Here is a 24,971-nt window from a genome sequence, read left to right on the forward strand (position 1 = left end):
AGATGGTGCCATAGGTTTGATGCACCATTCTTTGGGCTGTTTTGTCCATTCCTCTTTGCAGCACCCCTCAAGCTCCATCAGGTTGGATGGGGAGTGTCGGTGCACAGCCATTTTCAGATCTCTCCAGAAGTGTTCATTCAGATTCATGTCTGGGCTCTGGCTGTGCCACTCAAGGACATTCACAGAGTTGTCCTGAAGCCACTCGTTTGATATCTTGGCTGTGTGCTAAACCGTCACCCCAATCTCATGTTAAAAGCGCTCTGGAGCAGGTGTTCATCCAGCATGTCTCTGTACATTGCTGCATTCATCTTTCCCTCAATCCTGACTAATCTCCCAATTCCTGCCACTGGCAAACATTCCCGCAGCATGATGCTGCCACCACATTCTTCACTTAATAATAAATCTCTAACATTGATTGAATCCAAAAATGTTTTAAAAGTAGTTTCTTTTATAGACAAAGTTGATTTGTAAATGTTTGGTTGCCCTATATTTTTTCTTTTATTATTTGTAAATAATATTCAATAAGCCTCTTATGTTCTTGTATTTGTATTTTCATGTATGCAGCTATTTCAGGATTTTGTACAAGACCTGTTTTGTTTGGATTTTTTTTTTTTTTAAGGAGACACCGTTGTCTCCTTCAGGGAGGTGGTGGCATCATGGTTTGCACGTGATTTAAGAGGTTTTAATTTGTTATTTGGTGGTTAATAATCACATTATTCCCTTTGATCAGTTTGGGTGTACAGTATCAGTCTGCAGATGAGTGTCAGGAGGTGATTTTTATTTTAATTGATTTTTTAATCAACTTTGCGCGAGCAGAAATCAAGTTCCAGCAGGCGGGGGGAGCTCTGTTCCTCACACGCATCACCTTTGCGTGTGCACGCATTGATAATTTGTGTGCGCTGAGATAATTTGTGTGTATGCAGAAATAATTTGTGTGCATGGAGTGATCATTTGCACGTGAACGTATTTTTTACGAGAGTGGGTTTTGTCACTGATCTGACCCCATACGTTGTTTTAGGTATTTTATTTCTGTCACTGTTGGCTTTGAGTGGGGTTACTTTCACTGAGCTGACTTTGCTCCTGTTTGTCATGCCCACCTGCCAATGAACTCCCTCATCTGTCTTGTTCAACCTTGCCCCCTTCCTGAACTTTCCCCTGCACGTGTTCAGTTCAGGCCTTGATTACCCTCCATGTATTTATGCCTCATGTGTCATGTATCTCTGCCAGTTCATTGTGCTCTCTGCCTTGTGCTACAGCCCTCGTCCCAGCCTTCATATCTTTGTCCTAATTCAGTCTTTATATTCTGCCTTGCTGTGTATGACCCTGCCTTGTTTTGGACCTCGCTCTTTTCGCAGCCTTTGAACGTTGTCTCACCGTGAACTGAACTTTGCTTGTTTTTGACCACGCCTCTGCCTCAAAATTGCCTGCTACCTCCGCCTTGCTGATTGTCAAACTGTGTACCGAACCTCTGCCCATCTTTCAGATAAAACCTTTTTTGATTACTTCCACACCATTGTTTGAGAGTCTGCATTTGTGTCCGACTGCTGTCTGAGCCATGCCTCCGCGCCCCTTGACAATTTTGCCTTGGGCTTTAATTGTACCGGTAACCCACAGGGCCCTTGGCACTCTAGTTATTATTAGTTGTTTATCTTTCTTTTTATATTTAATCCCTTCCACAGTAGATTTTGTACAATTGTTTGAGATGAAAATTTTTCCATTACTTGTTTTTCCTTCCATGTTTCTCGCTCTACAGCCTCCATTCAAACAGACAATACCTTTAAAATGCATAACTCCAATAGTTTCTACAATCAGTCATTCCCTCCAAGATTTCAGATGAGAGACATTTTACCGATGGCTTCAACGGACTCATTAACATATACACATAACACGAAAGCCTATAAATATGTCTCCTTTCTTGTCCCAAGTTCTGAACCGTGTCAGTAAATAACTTGCAGCTCAGAACAATCCTCTTCCCTTAAGGGAACAGGTTGAGGGAACAGGAAGATTTCAATGAATACTGATGAGAGATTTCAACACTGAATCCCACAAACAGGATGTCATCCATGTATAATTCTCCTGGAAAAAACATATTTCATTACAGGGATACGCAGGAGAATAACAGATGCAACTCCTTTCCATATTAGCCTTGGGCTGACCCGACTACAGTTGGAACAATGTCGGTGTAATTATCACTTCAGATAACAAAGCCATCCATGACTAACTGCCTCTTTATATCAACCTGTTAATGTCTGGCATCATTTCCCCTACAACAATTAGCTTGTCCATCATTGTGCCCGATCTGTGTGTGCACAAGAGACTGTGCCACTTGATGAAATCATTTTTCTGTTTACTATCATGTGACCAAGTTGCCAAACAACGCTATCTAATCCAGCAAGAAATTTTTAATACACAGATTTACACATTTTAACAAATTAAGCTTCCAACCTTCTCTGTTCGTGTCAAAAGTACACATAGTGGTGCAATAAGATGGGTATTAACCCCACAGGTAATCCTTCTGCCTTTACTGAACTAACACAGCCTGTTTTGAAAGTTAACTCCTTCTTTCTACTGTAGTCCTGCACACAGTTACTGCTGCCCCTGTATTTTAAATAAAGATTTTTAAAATATGGGCAGAAATATAATTGACCCAATGAGCATGCTCTGATGCTGCGTGTCACCACATTCACGACACTATAGAACCACCTACGATCATGGATTCCAATCATCCAAATAACCAAGATATCCTCAAAGGTGAGGTAAGTAAAAAAAAAACATATTACGAACCAACGAACCAATTGTTTGCTTGTCTGTGTATTTTGAAATTCAACATTTGGTGGATTATTTTATGATACAGACCATGTACAAAGTTAAAAATAAACTTTTGCCTCTACACATTCAGGGGTTGTTTAAAATGAAGGAGTCCAGTTATCATTTGTGAGGAACACTGATATTTGAGAGAAGAAAGATTCGAGCTACTCTTACTATATTACGCCATATTAGGCTAACTATTTTCGTTGTTCTTTTTTGTTTATTTGTACATTATATTACTGATTGTTTTGTTGTGTTCAGTTACATTATTTTTCTGATTGGTACCTTGTTCTGAGTGTATTTAAATGTGTATAGTAACTGGTGTATGGGGTGGGCGTTTATAAGCTTTTGCTTCAGCCCACGCCCTTTCAGCCGCACCCAACTGGGAAATCATTTGAGTTATTGTTATATTTTCTTCTGTTTTTTTCTATTTGTTTTGTTAGTAAGAGATCCTTTTGTTGGTATTTTGTTTATGTGCATGCTGAATAAAACTTATTCATTCATTCATTCATTCAAAGGTAATGGAAAAACATTTTCTTTACAGAGATAAAGTTCATTGAAAGTAAGAAAAAAGTTGTCTACTGTCCTACATTGCATATTGTTTCATAGCTCACTGTGCTTTGATGACTACAGTGTGTGTACAAGAGAGTTCGTAAGATTCATAGGTTGACTACGAAGCAGTAATACCAGACCAGCGAATCAGATCATGCATTTTCTCAGTTCTTGCAATAACTAATTGCATGACATTTTTCCAGGTACGCCTATACAGTGTTTTGTCTTCAACAACACACCAGAGATGACAACGACAATGTGTTGATCAAAATGGGAAAAATATATCTTCTATCACAGAATCAACAAATATAGGAAGAAAAAATTTGAAAGACTGAGGCCATTAAGATTGATATGCATGCTGCAATAGCGCATGAGGCTCCAGCATTATTAAATCAAATCAAATCATGCTGTGGAAGAGAGCAGATATCAATCACCAATGATTAAAAGCAGAGTGGTGCATACAGAGCAAAAAAAGGTGAATAAAAAGAAACACTGGGTGCATCATGGGAAACCCCCCAGCAGTCTAAGTCTATAGCAACATAACTAAGGGATGGTTCAGGGTCACCTGATCCAGCCCTAACTATAAGCTTTTTCAAAAAGGAACGTTTTAAGCTTAATCTTAAAAGTAGAGAGGGTGTCTGTCTCCCTGATCCGAATTGGGAGCTGGTTCCACAGGAGAGGAGCCTGAAAGCTGAAGGCTCTGCCTCCCATTCTACTCTTACAAACCCTAGGAACTACAAGTAAGCCTGCAGTCTGAGAGCGAAGCGTTCTATTGGGGTGATATGGTACTATGAGGTCCCTAAGACAAGATGGGACCTGATTATTCAAAACCTTATAAGTAAGAAGAAGAATTTTAAATTCTATTCTGGAATTAACAGGGAGCCAATGAAGAGAGGCCAATATGGGTGAAATATGCTCTCTCCTTCTAGTCCCCGTCAGTACTCTAGCTGCAGCATTTTGAATTAACTGAAGGCTTTTCAGGGAACTTTTAGGACAACCTGAAAATAATGAATTACAGTAGTCCAGCCTAGAAGAAATAAATGCACGAATTAGCTTTTCAGCATTACTCTGAGACAAGACCTTTCTAATTTTAGAGATATTACGCAAATGCAAAAAAGCAGTCCTACTTGTACATATTTGTTTAATATGCACAATCACCTCAAAATCTCTCATCAGCCGTTAAAATTTTCACTGAAAACCAGCTTAATTTTCGAACCGTGTCCACTTCGATGTGTCTCACAGGTTTAGAAAAAATTTTGATCAAACAACGCGCCAGTCTCTCAGCAACTTCTCAGACAAAGGAATTCCGACGAGGGGCTGGACGACTCCTCCCACAAGGAGTGCTCACAGGCGAATGACGTCACCGACAGGCGTGGAAAAACTCACGCATGCGCACGAGAGTTCAAGCATGTCTGACGTAAAAACATATGAATGAAATCCATATAGTTTTTGAAAAAAATAAAAAGGACCGTTACTTTATTGACAGCCCTCGTAGAATCAAATGAGCAGGTTGTGCTTTTTGTTGAAGTTACAAGTGTTATCAGCATGCCTAGTGAGAAACTATCAAATTCTATAAATCTAGGTAATACCTCAGTAATGGCGCCCACTTCAATAGTAGGGTGTAGTGGCTGGGTTAAGGAATGCTGGGATATGTTTAACCTAATGTCTTCTATTTTCTTCTCAAAGTAATCCAAGAAATCTTGTGCTGTAAAAGGAGACCGAACTACAGGTGGTTGTCCATGAATAAGTGTTGCCACCGTGTCAAACAAGAACTTTCAGTTATGCTTGTTTTTGTTGATCAAATCAGAGTAATAGGTCCGCTTTGTAGCCAGTAATGCATGCTTATAGTCTAAGATAGCATCACATCACGCAAGGTGGAATATTTCTCATTTTGATCGACACCATGTCCATTCTGGACCTCTTGCCTTATGCTTGAGGTCACGCAGGTAATCACTGAACTAAGGTGACTGTGATTTGGGGGAGTGCGGTTTTAACGCAGGTGGCGCAATCATGTTGAGTGTAGTTTTGAACACTGAGTTTAAACTATGGACAAGACTGGCTTCTGATTGGATATTTGCCACATGTGAAGCTAAGACATCAGGCAGTCTAGCTTCGAGTTCAGTCTTAGTTGAGGAGCTGATGCATCACCGTAGTGATATATAAGGTTGTTCTTCCACTAAACACGGCAGTGAAACTGTAAACTTAATAAGTGAGTGATCACTGATGTAAGAGACCACTGATGTAAGAGGCATGATGTCAGTATTCCTGACAGCAATACCACGTGCAAGAACCAGATCCACGGTATTTCCACTAATGTGCGTCGAGTCCCGAATGAATTGCCGAAATCCTAATGCATCCACAATTTCCATAAATGATTTACAGAGAGGATCAGAAGGCTTATTTATATGAACGTTAAAGCCACCAATGATCAGAATGATATCTGCATTAGTTGACAAGTTAGAGATGAATGCACCAAATTCATCTAAGAATTCACAATATGGGCCAGGATGCCTATATACAGTGACAAAGTAATACAGCTGATTTTTATACTTCTGACCTTGGCAATGCGTAATATCCTGAGCAGAGTGGAGAATCAGATGCTCAAATGAGTTATATTTGTGACCCCTGTCAGCTAATAAGATAAACCTAGATTTATAAATAAGAGCAATACCCCCGCCTTGCACGAGGGACGTGACAAAATGTATATGTTGGTGGGCAGGCCTCATTTCAGGGGAGGACAGCTGTAGGTTTAAGCCAGGTTTCACATAACCCAATCATATCGAAGTGATGATCATTAGATCATTAATCAACAATGATTTTGAGGACAGTGATCTTTTGTTCATGAGACCCAGACTAAGGACCTCAGTGGGGTTGACAGTTGAACTGTTTGGATTTAGGGGTGGTTCCAGAGTAGCATATATAAGATGCCTAGAAGTAGGTTTAGGTTTGAGACATTCCACGGGCGTTGTAGGTAGCAGACACGAAATCTTTGCTATTGCTGGAACAACCACTGGGCCATCCTCAATTTCAGCATCATCCAATGTCATAACAGCTATAAAGTTTGCAAAGCATAACCCTCTATGATTTTTATGGACACGTCTCCGGAAGCAGGCCACAGTCTCAACTTGTTGAATTTCCCTCCCTGCCACATAAACTGCACTATCACCATAGTGGATTTTCTGCACTAATTTCCCCGCTAATCTAATGGATTCCACATCCACATTTGTCATAAGCCTTGCAGGGTCTCTAATCACCTGCTTTGTGGACTGCTGTAAATTCCTAATGTTACCCTCCCTGTAGAGCTCTATCTATGTTCGCAGACAAGATGGCGGCACCTTCCAGTAGGGTGGAGGCCGTCCGGCATCAGCAAGCCACGGCGGCCCCAGAAAGAAGGCCAGTTATCAATAAAGCTAAAGCCTTGCTGTCTACAAAATTGTGCCAGCCACCTATTTAACAATGTCAGCCTGCGAACGATGTCCGCCTGCACCAAATATTGCACCAAATCGCATCATATTGCATTGTGAGGAATTGAATCGCCATCAAATACATATCAAATCACATCGAATCGGGAACAGCGGTGAATCATATCACATCGTATTGTCAGTATCATCGTGTATCGCTATATGTATCACTAGTAGTGTATCAAGATGCATATTGAATCATCGTCAGGAATGAAATTCACATGCCTAGTGTGTACGGATACTGTGCGACCACCGAGAATGTGGGCAGATCCTGCTGTGATGAATTTGTGCACTGTCGTGTGCACGCGCACGAACACATGGTGACAGGTGTGAGGCTGCACGTCACACAGCAGCAGGGAGCTGTCCCAGCAGTGGGTAAACATTGGAATATTTGATTCCTGATATAAAAAGAGCAGAGAATACAGGAAGCACCATGTGTCTGTTCCCTTTCATTCATGCCATAGAAGTAAGCAAGGATTTAATGAAACTACATGTATGAAATAAAAAGAAAAATAAATATTTTATATATATATATATATATATATATATATTATATATAAATATAAATATATAAAGAAAATATATAAATATAAACATCCCTCCCCCCTCCCTCGTGTGCACAGTGATCGGTGCTCAGTCCAGCCAAGTGCACGGCTGCTGTGGGGCCACCTACCTGGAGCAGCTCTTATTCGCACAGACGTCAAGTGTCTAATGCTCTCACAACATGAACACAGCGGCCGGCCACATGGAAACTATCTCTGGCCGCAGCGCACTGAATGACACACCGTCATGTGGACATATATGTTTTTATTTTTACCCATATCGTCGTCGCTTGGCAACACGATCCTCCCCTCATGCACTGGACAGAGCTAGATGACACACATATTATGATATGTCTCCCCCAGATTTGTGCAGCGCTGACGAGCTGGTCAGCTGCGACATGAGGCCTGCAGACACCTGATATTAAAAATACATCAACAGTTTAACTGGAAACATGTCATATGTGTTAAATATGTGTTGCTGATTCCCTTTCTTATTTTTCATGTGTGTTCCTGACATCTTTTGCTGTTATAATAAGGCTTTTGTCTGTGCTGCATATTTGTGTGTGCCAAATACATTTATACAGTAATTTAATCATCCATGTATTCATTGAAAATGTGACTCACTGGTCTCCCCCTCACCCACCCATGCACTTACTGCTTCCCCCTCGTGGCGCAGTGACCAGTGCACAGTCCAGCAAAGTTCACAGCTACTGTGGGCCATCTGCCTGGAGCAGCCCTTATCCGTACAGACGTCAAGTGTCCAGTGCGCTTCCATCATGAACACATCAACCAACTACATGGAGGTGGATGCAGCCGGCCACACACAGGGTCTGTGGTCACATCCCCCCATCCAGAGCAGCAAAGCGCTCACGGCTGACTGTCAGTTAACGCTCCACCTGACAGACAGACTGTGTGGACATTGTGATCACGTGTCACGTGGCTGTTCAGATGGATGGCATGCTGACCGCTGATGGCCGTGTCATATGGGGTTTATATGGGATCTATATGGGATTCATATGGGATGACGCTTTTGTGTGTGTGTGTGTGTGTGTGTGTGTGTGTGTGTGTGTGTGTGTGTGTGTGTGTGTGTGTGTGTGTGTGTGTGTGTGTGTGTGTGTGTGTGTTATCTCTGTTGTGGCAGTGTGTGTACACTGCTGCCCTGTAATTCCACTTCCAGAGGGACATGCTGAATATGTCATGATAGCTGTTCCACAGCTCTGACATCCCAGTCAGCTGTGTTTGGTGGTAGCGCACCGAGCCTGTCACATGCACTGACTCACGTGAGCACGTAGCATGCTGCACGCACCTGCACGTCTCATACTACACCTGTGATGATGATAATGTCTCATTCTGTATTTCATGGGAAGGAATGACAATGTATGTGTTACATGACATCCATCATGGACATGACATGCAGTCCAGATGTGTGTACTGCTCTGGACAGCAATTGCACTGTATGTCAGCCGCCATTCACACCATTTGTCACCTCGGCTGCACCTCGACAATGTTGGATCGTGGGGGGGGGGGGGTGGCACGACACACTTGCATGCCATTCGTGTGGCTGGGGGGGCATGACACACTGAGCGGACATGACACACTGACCACCCTTTGAGCTTTGGGGACCTCAACTGGCTCACATTTTCTAAGTGCCCTATGACTGCTATTGGACGTTCGTGGGTGGCACCTTGATTCTGGCCGAGTGTGGGTCAAATGTCCATTCGGACACCGTTTGCCCTCAGTCAGCCACTGGTGTGAAGGCTAGCTCATTCAAGACATTTGGCCAGGGTTCGACACAGCCGATCATTTCATGCAGCCCCTCGACCGTGGTCCAAATGGTCCAACCTGCATACTTCATGCCATACAAATGTTGCAACCAGGGTCAGATATAAGTATGACCTCATCTCCACCGCTGTTCGGTTGGGTTTCCAGCATGAGTGCAACGCGATTGTGGAGTGCATGTGCTGTGGCCAAATGGTTGTGTCGACTGCTATATGAGGCAGTCATGTACGGCTCGGATTTTCCACGAGTGCCATTCGAATCCTCCTTCACCATTTGGTGAAGTGTAGCATTCAGCCTCATTCGTGATATGTGTGAGGGGGCCTTAAATGACACACACTGCTCAGATCCAGCTCCAGCAGCGCACATATGCATCTTTAAACCAGAAAAATCTTTCTGCTAAATGCTGTGCCATGGAAATGTGACATCATATGTCCATCAGAACCAAAATGCAGGAGGCCAGAGGAGGACTTATCTGTGCCAAATCAACATGCAGATCCATCTCACATCTGCTGTGGAGACCCCGGGTGAAATTAAAACAAGGGAACAGCTGAAGGGACTTATAATGTTATTGCTGAATAAATCAAATCAGAGCACGCACACCCCTGAAGCACTGCTAGACATTGCTGCGTCATGGAGAAGAGCAGCACGTGGATGATTGCTGGGCGTGATCTCAGAGCCAACATGACCCTAACTTGTAGTAAGTGGGTATACAAAATGGATGGATTATATACTGGACATGGAAGATAGGACACTAGACAAGGACATCATTCTGCAAATCGGTGAGAGTGATATTTATTTGATTTTATTTTGACATTACTGGGAACAGTGGGGGAATTTCCAGTCTATTCACATGGATAATAGCAGGATAATAATAGGTGAACACTGTGCACAAATGTGTCATTCATCTTCAACTGCGTGTGGCCACTTCAGTGAGATACCAACTGTGACACTGTCGCTCTTTGAGTGTTTGGTTGCTAATTCGCATCTCCAACTACTCTCCAACAGTCGCGCCCAGTGAGATAGGACCGTTAGCACTGTTCACAGCAAGAAGGACCTGGGATCACTCCCCACCCGGTTCCTTTTTGTGTGGAGTCTTCCCTTGTTTGCGGTTGTTCACTCCAGCTACTCCAACTTCGTACCACATCCAAAGACATGCAGTTCTGGTGGATTGGAAGCTTTAAATTGACCACTGGTGTGCGTGAATGTGTTTATATGTCTGCAAGCCCTGTGGCAGACTGGCAGTCTGTCCAGGAAGTACCTTGCCTCTCAGACCCCTGTGACCCTTATTTGGAATTAGTGGGTGTAGAAAATGAATTTCCAAAAAAGAGCATGTATTCCTACCTGCTCCAAAAATGGCCAATATGATTTCATCTGCATGGAAGGTAATGGGCTCAGTTTTCTAATGCCCCGAGTTACAAGTTTGTTACACGTTTACACCAAGGATGGCCAAGTCATGCAGCACTGAAAGGAGTCTGTGGACCTCAAAGAGGAGTATTTTGCAAAATAAGCCACATATTGTCTGATTCTATCACAGCCAACCTACAGATCTTCCAGCCAACCTTTCCATAATAAGAAGAGAATGAATGGCAAACATCACTTTGCTCAGTCCTCTTCCTCACCACTTTGATTAAAATTCTGAATGCCAGAAAACATTCTGTTAGTGGAGCATTGAATATTTCATCACACATGAAGCAGGCGGATCTGTGCATGACTAACTGCAATACAAACTATGAGGGAATTAAATTTAATTTCACTTGACAAATTAGAAAAATATCAGTTTAATATATTTTTCTTTGTTTAATCATCCCCAAAAAGTGGTGTTTGTTCATTCATAACTGAATTAATCTTGTACTTGTTGATTATGCACACTTCAATTAATAAGTAATGCTTCAACAGGAAAATCTGCGGAAGCTGAATTTGAATTGCCCAAAATCTTTTGCAATTTGGGGATTCAAGTTTGTCTATGCTTCAGGCTGCCACCTCCCCGAAATTATACAAACCTTAAGATGTGAGTTGTGCTGCTGAACTCTGGCTTGAAAGAATATATTAACACCTACTGGTCTGTCTACGTGGGGATATTTTAGCAGCTCCTCAGTTCTTCTTTCATTGGCAGATTATTTATAAAAAGATTATTTAAAAAATGTGGGAATTACATCCTGATCCCACGGCATCTTATTGTCACCAGGCTCTCATTCTCTCGTACTTTCTCAGAGTTGTCAAAATCAGAATGGGCACCTTGCAGAAATGGTGTCTAATTCAGTGGAAAGTGGTTTTTAATAGGCTTGAATCTGGCCAACTGACTCCCTCCAGTACAATCTGCCGCCTGATTGGTTCTTTAAAAGGACACTGCAAATTCAAGCTTGAAAGTCATGTCCCAGCCCAAGTTCGAGGAAAAGCAGCCAACATGGTTCATTAGAATATGGAAGATGGCCATGAGGAGAAAGTGAAGACTGGTTTGAATTTTCCAGTCTGCTTTGTCAGTTGCTGTGCCGCCCTGTGGCCTTCTCTTCATTGACTGAGAAGAGTCTTTTCTTTCCTCTTAGACGCTACCATGTCAGAAGGTCTATTTTGGACTAATATACCCTTGAGCTGCTTCTTGGGGGGTGCAAGGTCAGTGATTTTAACAGGAGAGATGTACAGGAATGCAGGGGCCAGCTGGACCTTTACAAACCTTAAAGAATTCCATTATTCAAATTGAAAAGATCCAGTTTTCACTGCAGGCGTTTTTGCAATTTTACAAAAGTGTACAGATATTTTACAAGAAATAGATTTATACAGAACACCTCCTCTGAAATAAATACAAGCGATATAATCTTAATTTTTTTCTTTCCAATTCATTCCTGGAAACGATTGCTGGCTGTGTTGTGTAAGTGAATCCCCCAGACGCTGATGGATGATGATACAGAGTAATGTTGCTTTTGTCTGGGTCTCAGCAACTCCCCTCCATTACCTTTGACGTGCAATCTGCTCCCTTTATTAGTGACAGAGCCATCTGCTGACCTTCACTCTGATGGCTCCAGGTGTCTTCTTCTCCTCCATCTGTTTAATTATTCAGTTTCTGATCAACTTGGGATCTTTGCAGGTTGACAGCGACCTGCAGCAGAGCACTCCCTGAGCGACCGTCTAAGCAGCAGCGACGGAATCACAGATATTAAACCGTTTTTTTTCTCCCCCTGCTATAATAAATGAGAATGCACACATGCAGTGACTCCCTCTTTCACAGCAGGCTTTGCGTGTGTGGCTAATCTACTTCTTGGGAATAATATCACTGTTGATTGCAGGCTTTTTTTCCTTTTTTTTTTTTTTTTTTTTGCAAGAGGGCAGGTTTTCTGTGTTCACTGATGCTATAACACTCTAAGAGCATGCTGCACTTATGTGGAATCACACCAATTTCTATTTATGTCTCCATTCCATCAGAAAATAACTCAAGCTGAAAATAATTTTGCAGGCTCAGTCATGTGATTACCATGTACTTTTCAAATCACAGTTTTTGCAGTTACAAACTCCAAAATGAAAACATCTTTCCATGAACTCAAAACTTTCACTTTATATCAAGACCAGACATGGAGAAACTTTTCCAAGCATCTCTTTGTAGCAGTGACTAAGATACTGACTGGAACTAAGAAAACCAGGTATTAATATTGCATAGCATTCCATGTCCCTGTCGCAATTTTGCAGGTACGTAAATAGGGTTTGGGCTCATCCAGTTCAATCTTTATGGGTGTGTTGTTGTCTGTAAAACTGACCACTCACAGTGTGCACCTGTCCATGCCTTTAATCCCGACTGTGCCAGACACATAGTGCCATGGTATTGAGGACGGCAGACACACGTGGAAAGGAAGATAATCTGATGAGTTAACAGATTAGTGCCAACCTGTTGAGAGTGCAAAATAGTGAATGACAGTCACCAAAGCTCCCTGAGGTGAAGCAGTGAGGTGAAATTCTGCATTTTTCATAGGTGTTGACTTTAATTTTTATGGGTTGTTTTTATTTTACACACACCACACAGAGGGGCAGAGAAGGAGAGAGAGAATGTTTGTTTGGCATAGTTAAGTGGTGTGTTGTAATTCAAACAATATACTAATCAGCATGACACCTGTCCTTCCTATTAAACTGGACTGCACCACATGCAGAGCACTGCTGCATTGACAAAGTCAAAGCAAGTTTAAGGAATTCTTACGGGTTAACAGATTAGCATCAACATGTAAATGCACACAGTTGATAGGAACCAACTAAAGCTCCCAAAGATGCAGCAGTGAAACAGTAAAGTGAGCATTTGCATCTTTACATGTTTACTTTTATTTTATTTAATAGTTGTTTGCAATTTGCTTTGTGTATTTTGTGGCATATAATGTAGCCTGTGTTTTTTTTTGGGGGGGGGGGGGGTGCCCATAATACACAGTCATATTCATATGCTATTCCAGGTGACTGTCAACGATAGGTGCAGGCAAACAGCATGTACAAGCACTGTGCACCCAATTATGCAAGGTATTTTCCTCTTTAAAACTGCATTCATCCTCATAATTACTTTGTATGTATTTTTACACATAAAGTGCCTATTTGCAGAAGGAAAACACTAACAGGTCCTCCTCTTAGTTGAAAGGTGTCAAAGGAAAAGTACTACCTGATTGTCCAGTCAGACACATACTATACCAGAAGTAGCAGCCATCATAAACAGACTTGCTGCATATTTGAAGTCAAGTAGAGCATAGATAGACTTCTGAAACATGTCACTATGCAGCAGATAAGCCAGAAAGTATTGACAAATTGGTGGCTGCCAGCTCCTTCAGTGTGTTGTAAACACAACAAAATGCAGAAAGAACACAGATGGAATGCAGATGGATATGGTGTGTTGAAGAGGAATGTCTTCTTGTGATAAATGATATGAATGCACCAGCTCTGTGCCCGACCACACCTCATTTATAGACTTGCACACCCACATGAGCGCAAGGGTACATGCTGTTTACAGAGGGGAGCATTGGGCTTTAAATTACAACATCAGGTGGAAGTAGCAGTAATACTTGGGATAGAGTCCATTGAGTTACTTTTTTCAAACATGAATGGGGGTCTTGGAAATACATTTCTCCAAGTGGTAGTACTTAGGCTGGGTTAAATGCGTTTATGGTCCAGATGTATATCCTTAATTGTCTGAACAGTGTCTGTTTTGTCTGGTTTACTGCCCTTCTCTAATTCTGACTGTGGGGTTTCTGGATGTACGCATGCATCAGACTGGAAACAAAGCACCCACATGCCCACATGCACTACACTGTGCACGTGTAATAAACTTGCTCACTTTGTAATATGTAAGTATAACATTTTGAGTTCATCTTAACCCTATCTAGACCTGGCTTTTTTGGGGATTCCTGGAGTCGAGGGGGGGAGCCTCTTTCAGCACCCCCCCCCCCCAACTAGTGAACGGTACAGTGTATGGCCACCAAATTTGCAGAAGATGATCTACACATGAAATTTAATCATTAGCATCATTTTGGTATCATTATAATGTAATATGACATCATTATGACATCATAATCTGATTGTATTGCCAAATGTCATAATGTATTTTCCTACAACTATCTTCCTACAAATTTAGGTTATGCATCTCAGTTTTACTGATTATGTGCCTTAGAGCAGTGATTCTCAACCGGGGTGCCACAGCACCCTAGGGTGCCGTGATCGATCGTCAGGGGTGCCGTGGGTATTTTTCATATTCGCGATTATTTTTCATATTCGTGATTACCGTGAATTATTTATTTTATCCACAAAGCATAAAACGACAGAATCTGACGTCAAACGTACTGCAGCCTCGCTCTCGTCTTAAGGCGGGACAATAACAAGGAGGCTGACGGCCGATTAAAACAGTGCCGTCTTCTTCAAAAGCCGTCTAAAATGCAGAGCTGTCGGTGTGTGTGTCTGTGCCTGTGTGTGCGCGCACATGGAGTTAACAGACTGCAGACTGCGAGGGAGGGGGTGGGTGAGGGAGATTCCTGAATGCAGGTTCAGTGCGCAGCGAGCGCAGAGCAGAGAGAGGATTTTAACCCGAGTGAACGTTAACAAAACGGAAACGTGAAGCTGCCTTTACTTCTCTCTGAACTTTTCTCTAAAGGTGTGATTCTGCCGTTACATCCTGTTCACACCATGTGCGTGTCGTATGCTGAATTTATGAGATCATGAGATGAAATAAATGGTCAAATATCTTTAAAAACATATTTAAAAAATGAGAATATATGAACTGAGCCACAAAAAAACAAAAAAAAAAAACAATGCTCAGACGCACAGATCACAAAAAGCAGGTGAGAACTCTGAACTTTAACAGCTGTTATTTTCCAAAGGAATTTATTTGTTCAGTCTTGAGCTTAATGCAGTGTTTAAGCACAAAACGTGACTGATAAGGAGAAACAATTTCAGAAATGCAGCAGAAACAACCACAATTCAGAAAAAGTTGGGACTGTATGTAAAATGAAGATAAAAATAAAAATGTTGCACCATTCCCAGTTTCTCCACTCACAGAAGCCAAACGTTCTTCCAGAGTTGTGTAATTATACTACAATAGTAGAATATAAAGAAGGGGGAAAAAAGAAAAAAAAATAGACAATATATTCGTCAATCGCAATTATTTGTCTGACAATTAATCGTCTCCAGAAATTCCTAATCGTGACAGCCCTACTTGAGATCAGAGCGCAAAATGCTTGAGGATTTTCGAAATGCGGTGTTTTCTGTATCGATTTTCTATTAATAATAATAATAATGATATTTGGGTTTTGCGCAAAACCAGAGGTAATAGAATTATAATATTATTTTGGTTGGTGGTGTGCCGCAGGATTTTGTAAATATAAAAAGGGTGCCGCGGCTCAAACAAGGTTGAAAATCACTGCCTTAGAGCACTTAAATGTTCACAACGATTTCTGCTGCAAATGGCAACTACAAAAAAAATATCAAAATGACGTCATAAAATGACATAGATATGGAAAAGTGGCTTCAATTTCTCATAACATGACAGTAAACTGTAAGTCCTTAACAACATGATATGTTACTACCAAATTTGCAGGGTATGATGTACAAATCACTACAAATATAGTCGTGTTATTATTAAAAATTATGATGTCGTAATGACATCATCAAATTAGCATAAATTAATTCTAATTAAGAAAGCTGACATTAAATTAGGTAAAGTTATGTTAATATAATGGAATACGTATATGTTAAGTAGAAGATATGGAAAGTACATTGATGAAACATAGATCGATAATTTTGTGTCAGACATACCTGTCAGAAAATTGTTGCCATGGAAACTGCAAAGATGATGGACTTAAGCTTTTGGTACCAAATTGTAGCCAAAAAAGTCACCAAGTTTCATAGCCCCCCAGTCCACATAGGGTTAAAGTTTGCCCATAAATTCTGTGCTTTCTTGGGAACAATGAGCTGTATTTATTACAGAACTCTATTTATCAATCGTGACATTTCAGGCGTTTTTTTTTTTGTTTTTTTTCTCATGCAGCAATGTCTCTGTGGGCTGCAGCACAACATATCCACTCTAATATATCAAACAGAACACTTCCTAAGTTATGCACGCCTATGGAAATAACAACAATGTGACAATAAGACTGTCAGCGAGCGAGACCTTCAACATTTGCAAGCTAAAGTGGGAAAAACTTTCACTGAGCAAAAAAACTCAACTTGGCACCTATGTACAAGTCCATGGCCTGCTATAATGGAGCACACAAGCTATGACGTGGGGTCAAACATGCCCCAACACAGGGATCCACAGTTTGATGACCCTTAAGGTTCAGTTTAAATAGAGACGAGCAGTTTGATACGTTCGAGCTATGATTTGTTATCACCAGTGCACAATCTTGACTTTTCCTGTGTTTCTAATCAACACCTTCAGATCACACAGTTACAAACCAGCGGCACATCACCACAGCTGTACTTCTGCAGGACACCACCTCCGCTGTAGAACATTCCAAATGAAAACACAGCAACGCCAACATTACCACATGCTGAGTGTGTGGCACCCAAACTCATTTTCACTGTGTCACGGCTTCATGCAAAATGATCTGCTCCATCAGGCAGTGAAGCTCACCTGCTGTAATCTTAACATCTCCAAAAGTGGACAAGAAAAATAAATAAAATCCTGTCTGTCAGCCACTCCACTCATACGTGACACATAACACACAAAAACCATGCTGCACCACAAAAGGTGTGAGTTTGCCCCAAGTCAGTCTTAACCCAGAACATGACATGAAAAGAGCGACATCATAAAAAAAACACTGCAAATTGAAATTTATCTCTCATGCAGAGGGATCTTTTGTTAATATTGTACTTTCTTCTACAATGCAGTGAAGGTGCAAAACAAAATTAAGTTTCAAGCAGAGAAACAGGTCACAGGGTTTGATTGGATGGGTAACCACGAGCCAGTGAGATTAAAAGCTACGACATCACTTAACTGCACAAAATTAACAGAGTTACAGCCCAGGCTGGAAGTGACAACATTGCACTGGAATAAACAATAGGTTGGTTGCACACGGCGAATCTCAATTGCTCTGCTCAAGCAATTGTTTCTGACAGACGGAGCAGCGACACCACACATCTAATGGTCCTGATGATTTCATTAGACCTCCCCTCACCGCGGCAATGATTGCCTCAGGAAGATTTGTGATCAAGAAGAAGCATGCCACAAGTTTTCAGACCAGCCCTCAGGTCCAGCAATCAGGAGCTTTGTGCTCCTGGAAAATAATCTTTCACATGTGTTTGTCACAGGACACTGGCAATCAGGTGACCTCTGTACGCTGCACTGACTAATGAATCCCTCAGGAGCTGAAAGGCCTGGTCAGGTCAAATCCCCCTCCCAGTTATGGAATGCATTGATTAGACGCAGTGTTGCAAAACCCAATCTGTCGCGCCAAATGAACAGTTACAGCTCCAGTGCAGCATCAGAGATCCAAGAAAAGAAGCGACACTTCTATCCTGATTAAATAAACCATGAGAGCTGATGCCAGGTGAAACAATTCTTCCATTGATGGAACTTGGTTCCAAACCAAGAGTTGGAGGTAATGAGCAGAAGCACACATGTATTTCTGATATTATCCTATAAAGATGATTTAACCACTGTCTGATTAAACACATCACGATCTCAAAATGCTGTTAGTTATTTGCACTTTACAAAAAAAATGTACGTATTTTGTTTTGTTTTGAAGCAGAAATCATGTGCAAAATGTGTAAAATCGTCCCTGCCTTGAACGCCTCGTAACCTGTTGCTACAACTTTTTGCACACATCAGCGGCTGAAAGACAGAATGCGCACTGTGTGAACCCATCAATCCCTCTCGCGGCAGGTGTCGGCCAAATTCCACCTGACACACACGAACATCTAACACTGCTCGTTTGGCACTTAGAAAATGTGTGTCCATTTGCACTCTTGGCATGACAACAGTCTGCAGACAATCACTGTCGTGCTGGCAGTGAAATTTGTATAAGTTCCCCACAAGTGTGGCTTTTGTGTGTGCAGCGTGTGCATGCTCCCTCACTGCAGCCCATTGATAGATCAGAACACGCAGCAGGTGATCTGACTTTCACGTCACCTACGTGAGCTCTGTTCCATATGACGCGGTGTCAGTTCTGGCGCACTGTCCACAAGACACGCATCGGGCAGGACACATGTGCGGGCCAGCTGGACATGCGTCAGCAGATGTGCATATGAGAAGTGCAAACTGCTTCTCATTCATGTAATTTCATGACTGTATGTCTGTGACTATGGGTCGTCTACAGAGGAACAGACGGATCATAAATGTATTGCCCATTTGATATGAGGGATTCAATATAAAATGCTGTGTTTTTAATGGTGTATGGTTTTTTAAAAAAAAAATATGTCCATCTCGTTGTTGATTTCAGGCGTTTTCCCCACATTGTTTACAGGCCAGTGATGGTAGCTCAGTGGTAAAATTTTGGGCTGGCAATCAATAAAGTGCAGGTACGAATCCCGTGGTTGGCATGTTTTTTTGTTTTTTGTTTTTTTATTCCACATCAGTGGCACAATGTGGTTCCATGGGTACCAGCTGGTTTTTTATGTTTTATTTAATCCACATAAGCGGTGCAATGTGGTTCAACAGGTACCAGCTGGTTTTTAATTTTTTGTTTATTCCACATAAGTGACACGATGTGGTTCCACAGGTACCAGCTGGTTTTTATTTTTTATTTATTCCACATCAGCAGCTCGATGTGGTTCCACAGGTACGAGCTGGTTTTTATGTTTTATTTATTCCACATAAGCGGCTCGATGTGGTTCCACAGGTATCAGCTGGTTTTTATGTTTTATTTATTCCACATAAGCGGTGTGAAGTGGTTTCACAGGTACCAGCTTTGTTTTATGTGTTATTTATTCCACATAAGCGGCACGATGTGGTTCCACAGATACCAGCTGTTTTTTCATTTTTTATTTAATCCACATAAGCAGCGTGATGTGGTTCCACGGGTACCAGGTGGGTTTTATGTTTTATTTAATCCACATAAGCGGCACGAGGTACCAGCTGGTTTTTATGTTTTATTTATTCCACATCAGAGGCACGAAGGGGTTCCACAGGCACAAGCTGGCTTTTATTTTTTATTTAATCCACATAAGTGGCGCAATGTGGTTCATGTCAAATGTGGCGTGATGTGGTTTATGTCAAACAGTCTGGAACCACTATGGCTCAAACATGGTGAAAGGTGTTTGTGAGAGTCAAGAATAAAGTGGTTGCATTTTAGACAGAATTGATGAAATGTCAAGGCCACAAAGAACCGGGTATTATGGTGTTACTGAGTCATGAAGAATTAAACCACAGATGTTGCACCCTTTCAATGAAACTTTGTTTGTTTGTTTCAAAATGCCATATTCAAAAATAATAATTGAAACATTTCTTTAATGAATGAGGCAAACCTCACATCTGACTTTTCTTGGAAAAGTAATGTTTCTGTGAAGGCTCTCAGTGGTCCAGGTGGTTTCCATAGTAGAGAAGATCGCATCTTCGACTGGACTGGGTTGTTTGACGCCAGTATGTTTCGCTTCAAATCACAGAAGCTTCCTCAGCTAAATTTCTTGCTCTGGTAGTCTGACTTCCGTCTTGACTCTTGTAGAGAAGAATAACAGAAGCCAGCAAAGGCTGGAGTTTTAAACCTAACCAGAACACTTCTACCGCGAGGCAGACTGCTATTGGCTAGTGACTAACAATTACTCTAATTAGCACTTATTGTGCTCTAGTTAGCACCCTTCTAATTACAGGGCAGCTGTCCCTCCTAATGATGGGACTGACACCTCTCCTGACAACTCTCCTGACGACGTGAATGACTCATTACCATGAACAAAAGACTGAAACTGCTTTGACCTGAGTACCCCATTGTAAACAGGGGACATAGCGTGTCTCCGACCCCGTCCCCGGTTAAAGCTGGGTTTCAACTGTTTCACATACAATGCTTCCTTCACTCCCCTCTCAAACCATTTCTTTTCTCTAGCTAACATTTTAATTTCCTTGTCCTCAAACATGTGGATAGTGTCTTTAAGGTGGAGATGACCACATTACTCTGTTCGTAACTAGGGATCCTGTCCTTAGGGTGAACTAATTTCTGTCTCAAGGTGTTAACAGGTTTAAAGTAAACTGGGATTTTGTGCTGTCTGAAGATCCTGTAGTTTTTCCCCTACTCCTGCTAAATAAGGGATAGACACTCCTCTTCTTCATGGCTCTGTCTCCTGTCTGTCTGGTCTCTTTGTTCTTTGGGACTTCTGCACTTTATCCAGGGACCAACGTGGGTACCCACATACTGTGAGGGCTTTCCGGACATGTTGTTGTTCTTTAGCCCTTCCCTCTGTAGTTGTGGGCACCTGTAGGGCTCTGTGTTGAAGAGTCCTGATCACCCCGAGCTTGTGTTCAAGGGGATGGTTTGAGCCAAAGAGCAGATATTGGTCAGTGTGTCCTGTGAGCGGCGTGCCGCAGGACAAGTCAACACTGCGACAAATGTACCACTTTCAGTCATGTATCAGCAGAAATACACTGTAGCAAACGTTGTTTGGTCAGTTATCGCGGTGCTTTTTCTCTTTATTTTAGAAATACTTTTATTTCCTTGTTGATTTTAGCCATTTTACGCTCCTGTTATAAGACAATGACTGTAGCACAGTGGTAAAGATTCTGTCTGGTAATCAGAGCTTTTGTAAATTGCAGGTTCGAATCCGTGAATGGCATTTATTCCTTTATTTAACCAGGGTTATTTAACCGCAGGGTTTTGTATTGTATCCCCTTTTATTTATTATTTATATCAACCCAGTGATATTACCTAATTATACACCTGATTTTATTTTATTTTTCTCCACATCAGCTGCACAATGTGGTGCAACACATCCCAGCTGCGTGCACTGTGTTTGTGTATGCACACAATGGTTCGTGGTTCATCATTTCGTATTTGATTCACGGATTTTCTTCTGGTTTCTGCATCTTTCGTGTTATGTGTGAAGGGGCCCTTACTCAGGGAGTGGAAAATGTTAATTTATTCATCCCTCAACTTGTCTAAAGAAAACTGACTGTAAATGTGAGATTTGTGTTATGATATATTTATTATATTATCCTGACAATGTGCAGATTTACCTGCCACTGACATCTAATTCAAATAATTCCATACAGACATTTCTTGACTGTATAAATGATGTTAAGTTTTCAATGTCTGCAAATGTTTTGAACATATATGAAAATAAGATGGAAATTATAATGTTTGGATATGGTCCATCAGACTTTTTGGTTGGCCTTTTGGGCTCCCTGAAATCTAACATCTGGCCGTCAGTGAAAAATCTTGGTGTAATATACGAGGGCTGTCCGTAAAGTATAGGTCCTTTTTATTTTTTTCTAAAACTATATGGATTTCATTCATATGTTTTTACGTCAGACATGCTTGAACCCTCGTACGCATGCGTGAGTTTTTCCACGCCTGTCGGTGACGTCATTCGCCTGTGAGCACTCCTTGTGGGAGGAGTCGTCCAGCCCCTCGTCGGAATTCCTTTGTCTGAGAAGTTGCTGAGAGACTGGCGCTTTGTTTGATCAAAATTTTTTCTAAACCTGTGAGACACATCGAAGTGGACATGGTTCGAAAAATTAAGCTGGTCTTCAGTGAAAATTTTAACAGCTGATGAGAGATTTTGAGGTGATTCTGTCGCTTTAAGGACTTTTCACGGTGCGAGACGTCGCGCAGTGCTCTCAGGCAGCGTCATCAGCCTGTTTCAAGCTTAAAACCTCCACATTTCAGGCTTTATTGATCCAGGACGTCGTGAGAGAACAGAGAAGTTTCAGAAGAAGTTGGTTTCAGCATTTTATCCGGATATTCCACTGTTAAAGGAGATTTTTTTAATGAAAGACATGCAGGCGGATTGCAGCGTCGGCTCGCAGCTGCCGCGACGCTCCGCCACAGGAAAAACACCTCTGTTGGAAGCCTTGAGGACAAGTTGGAACATCTCCAGCTGATAAACAATTTCTCATATACTCACTCCACTGAAAGCCATCAAAAGCCGCCTGGATTTTACAAATGGTTATCAACACGGAGGTGTTTTTCCTGTGCCGCCGCGCCGCGTCGGCTGCGTCCCAACGCGCGGACCCGTCCGCACGTCTTTCATTAAAAAAATCTCCTTTAACAGTGGAATATCCGGATAAAATGCTGAAACCGACTTCTTCTGAACTTCTCTGTTCTCTCACGACGTCCTGGATCAATAGAGCCTGAAATGTGGAGGTTTTAAGCTTGAAACAGGCTGATGACGCCGCCTGAGAGCGCTGCGTGACATCTCGCACCGTGAAAAGTCCTTAAAGCGACAGAATCACCTCAAAATCTCTCATCAGCTGTTAAAATTTTCACTGAAAACCAGCTTAATTTTTCGAACCATGTCCACTTCGATGTGTCTCACAGGTTTAGAAAAAATTTTGATCAAACAAAGCGCCAGTCTGTCAGCAACTTCTCAGACAAAGGAATTCCGACGAGGGGCTGGACGACTCCTCCCACAAGGAGTGCTCACAGGCGAATGACGTCACCGACAGGCGTGGAAAAACTCACGCATGCGCACGAGGGCTCAAGCATGTCTGACGTAAAAACATATGAATGAAATCCATATAGTTTTTGAAAAAAATAAAAAGGACCCTTACTTTACGGACAGCCCTCGTATAATGACAGGCTAAAATTTGATTGTCAGGTTAGTTTGGTTGTTAAAAAATAGCTTTTTCTATTTACTGATTTTTTTGAAAGTTAACAGGTACTTTGCATGTAAGGTTTTTGAGACTCTAATCAATGCTTTTGTCAAACTCTATTGGATTACTGCAACTCATTGTATCTTGGCCTCGATCAGGCACTCTTGCATTGCCTGTAGCTGGTACAAAGTGCAGCTGCTCGTCTTCTCACTGGCAAATGTAAATATGACCATATATCCTCTGTCTTGGCTTCGCTGCACTGGCTTCCGGCTGCTTTGAGAATAGATTTTAAAGTTTTATTATTTGTTTCTAAACCTCTTAATGGTTTAGCCCCACAGTGTCTAACTGAGCTCCTTTGTGTCTACACCCCTGCCAGAGCTTTGACATCTGGGAGTCAATTACTACTAGTTACCCCAAAAATGAGGCTGAAAAATAAAGGTGACAGAGGCTCTGTGGCAGCAGCCCCTAGGCTCTGGAACAATCTGCCCTGGCACATTCGCTCTGCGGGATCAATTGAGGTTTTTAAATCTTCACTAAAGACACACCTCTCCTCCCTGGCTTTTAATAAATTCTAAGTGGAATGTAATTTTAATTAATTGATTTTATTATTTTATTCATTTTATAGTATTGAGTCATGTGCCTTAGTTTTATTTTTGATTTCTGGGAAAACCCTATATAACTAGTTATTTTATTAGTTAAATAGTGATTTTATTGTAATTGCTGCATTTTTATTATTGTAATGTGTACAGCACTTTGGCCGACTGCGGTTGTTTTAAATGTGCTTTATAAATAAAGTTTTGAGTTGAACTGAGTATTTTCCGTAGTATAATTCACTTTTCTTTTTCTTTTTTTTACTAGTTTGGGAAGTCCTGCAACTTATACTACATTGCAACTTTGGCTTTTCTTATTAATAAGAACAATTAAAATAACTATTTATATAGGGTTTTCCCAGAAATCAAAGCATGACACAAAATAAACTCTAATAATGACACAATAAATGCCAGTAAAACTCCAGTGTGACATATATTTTTTTACCTCTTCTTTTTTGACAGGTGTGACTTATATGCTAGTGCAGTTTATGCTCTGAAAAATAGGGTTTACAGCCTCTCGAATGGAGGGTCTATGTGTAAAAAATGGTTATAATTCCTAAATGGTTTCTGTGATTTTTTTTTTTTTTTGACACTTACAATAATATGTTACAGTGAGGAAAATAAGTATTTGAACACCCTGCGATTTTGCAAGTTCTCCCACTTAGAAATCATGGAGGGGTCTGAAATTTTCATCTTAGGTGCATGTCCACTGTGAGAGACATAATCTAAAAAAAAATAAATCCATAAATCACAATGTATGATTTTTTAATAATTTATTTGTATGTTTCTGCTGCAAATAAGTATTTGATCCCCTACCAACCAGCAAGAATTCTGGCTCACACAGACCTGTTAATTTTTCTTTAAGAAGCCCTCTTATTCTGCACAAGTCGGAGAACTTGCAAATTCACAGGGTGTTCAAATACTTATTTTCCTCAGTGTAACTGTTCCATCCTACTGCCAGTAGTACAAGTATTGTGTCACTGCCCAAATACGTATGGACATGATTTGTGCTGATGTTTTGCAAAAAAATGGCAAAATGAGAAAAATGCATTTA

General features: G+C 41.3%; 1 protein-coding gene and 1 long non-coding RNA gene across 2 annotated transcripts in view; both read right to left on the reverse strand.

Moving 5' to 3' along the window:
- The window catches only part of LOC117512278 (copine-5-like), a 40,056-nt gene that overhangs the window by 4,528 nt on the left and 10,557 nt on the right, over positions 1–24,971 (reverse strand). The gene's annotated exons all lie outside the window — the stretch shown is intronic.
- LOC117512279 lies at positions 288–23,743 on the reverse strand. The gene is made up of 5 exons (XR_004561261.1): positions 23,733–23,743; positions 20,597–20,600; positions 20,147–20,150; positions 12,342–12,350; positions 288–390 (listed from the first exon to the last, which is right to left on the reverse strand). It is a non-coding gene; the product is annotated as an uncharacterized LOC117512279 (long non-coding RNA).

This window comes from Thalassophryne amazonica, chromosome 6 (genome assembly GCF_902500255.1).
Source record: "Thalassophryne amazonica chromosome 6, fThaAma1.1, whole genome shotgun sequence".
NCBI classification, from domain to species: Eukaryota; Metazoa; Chordata; class Actinopteri; order Batrachoidiformes; family Batrachoididae; genus Thalassophryne; species Thalassophryne amazonica.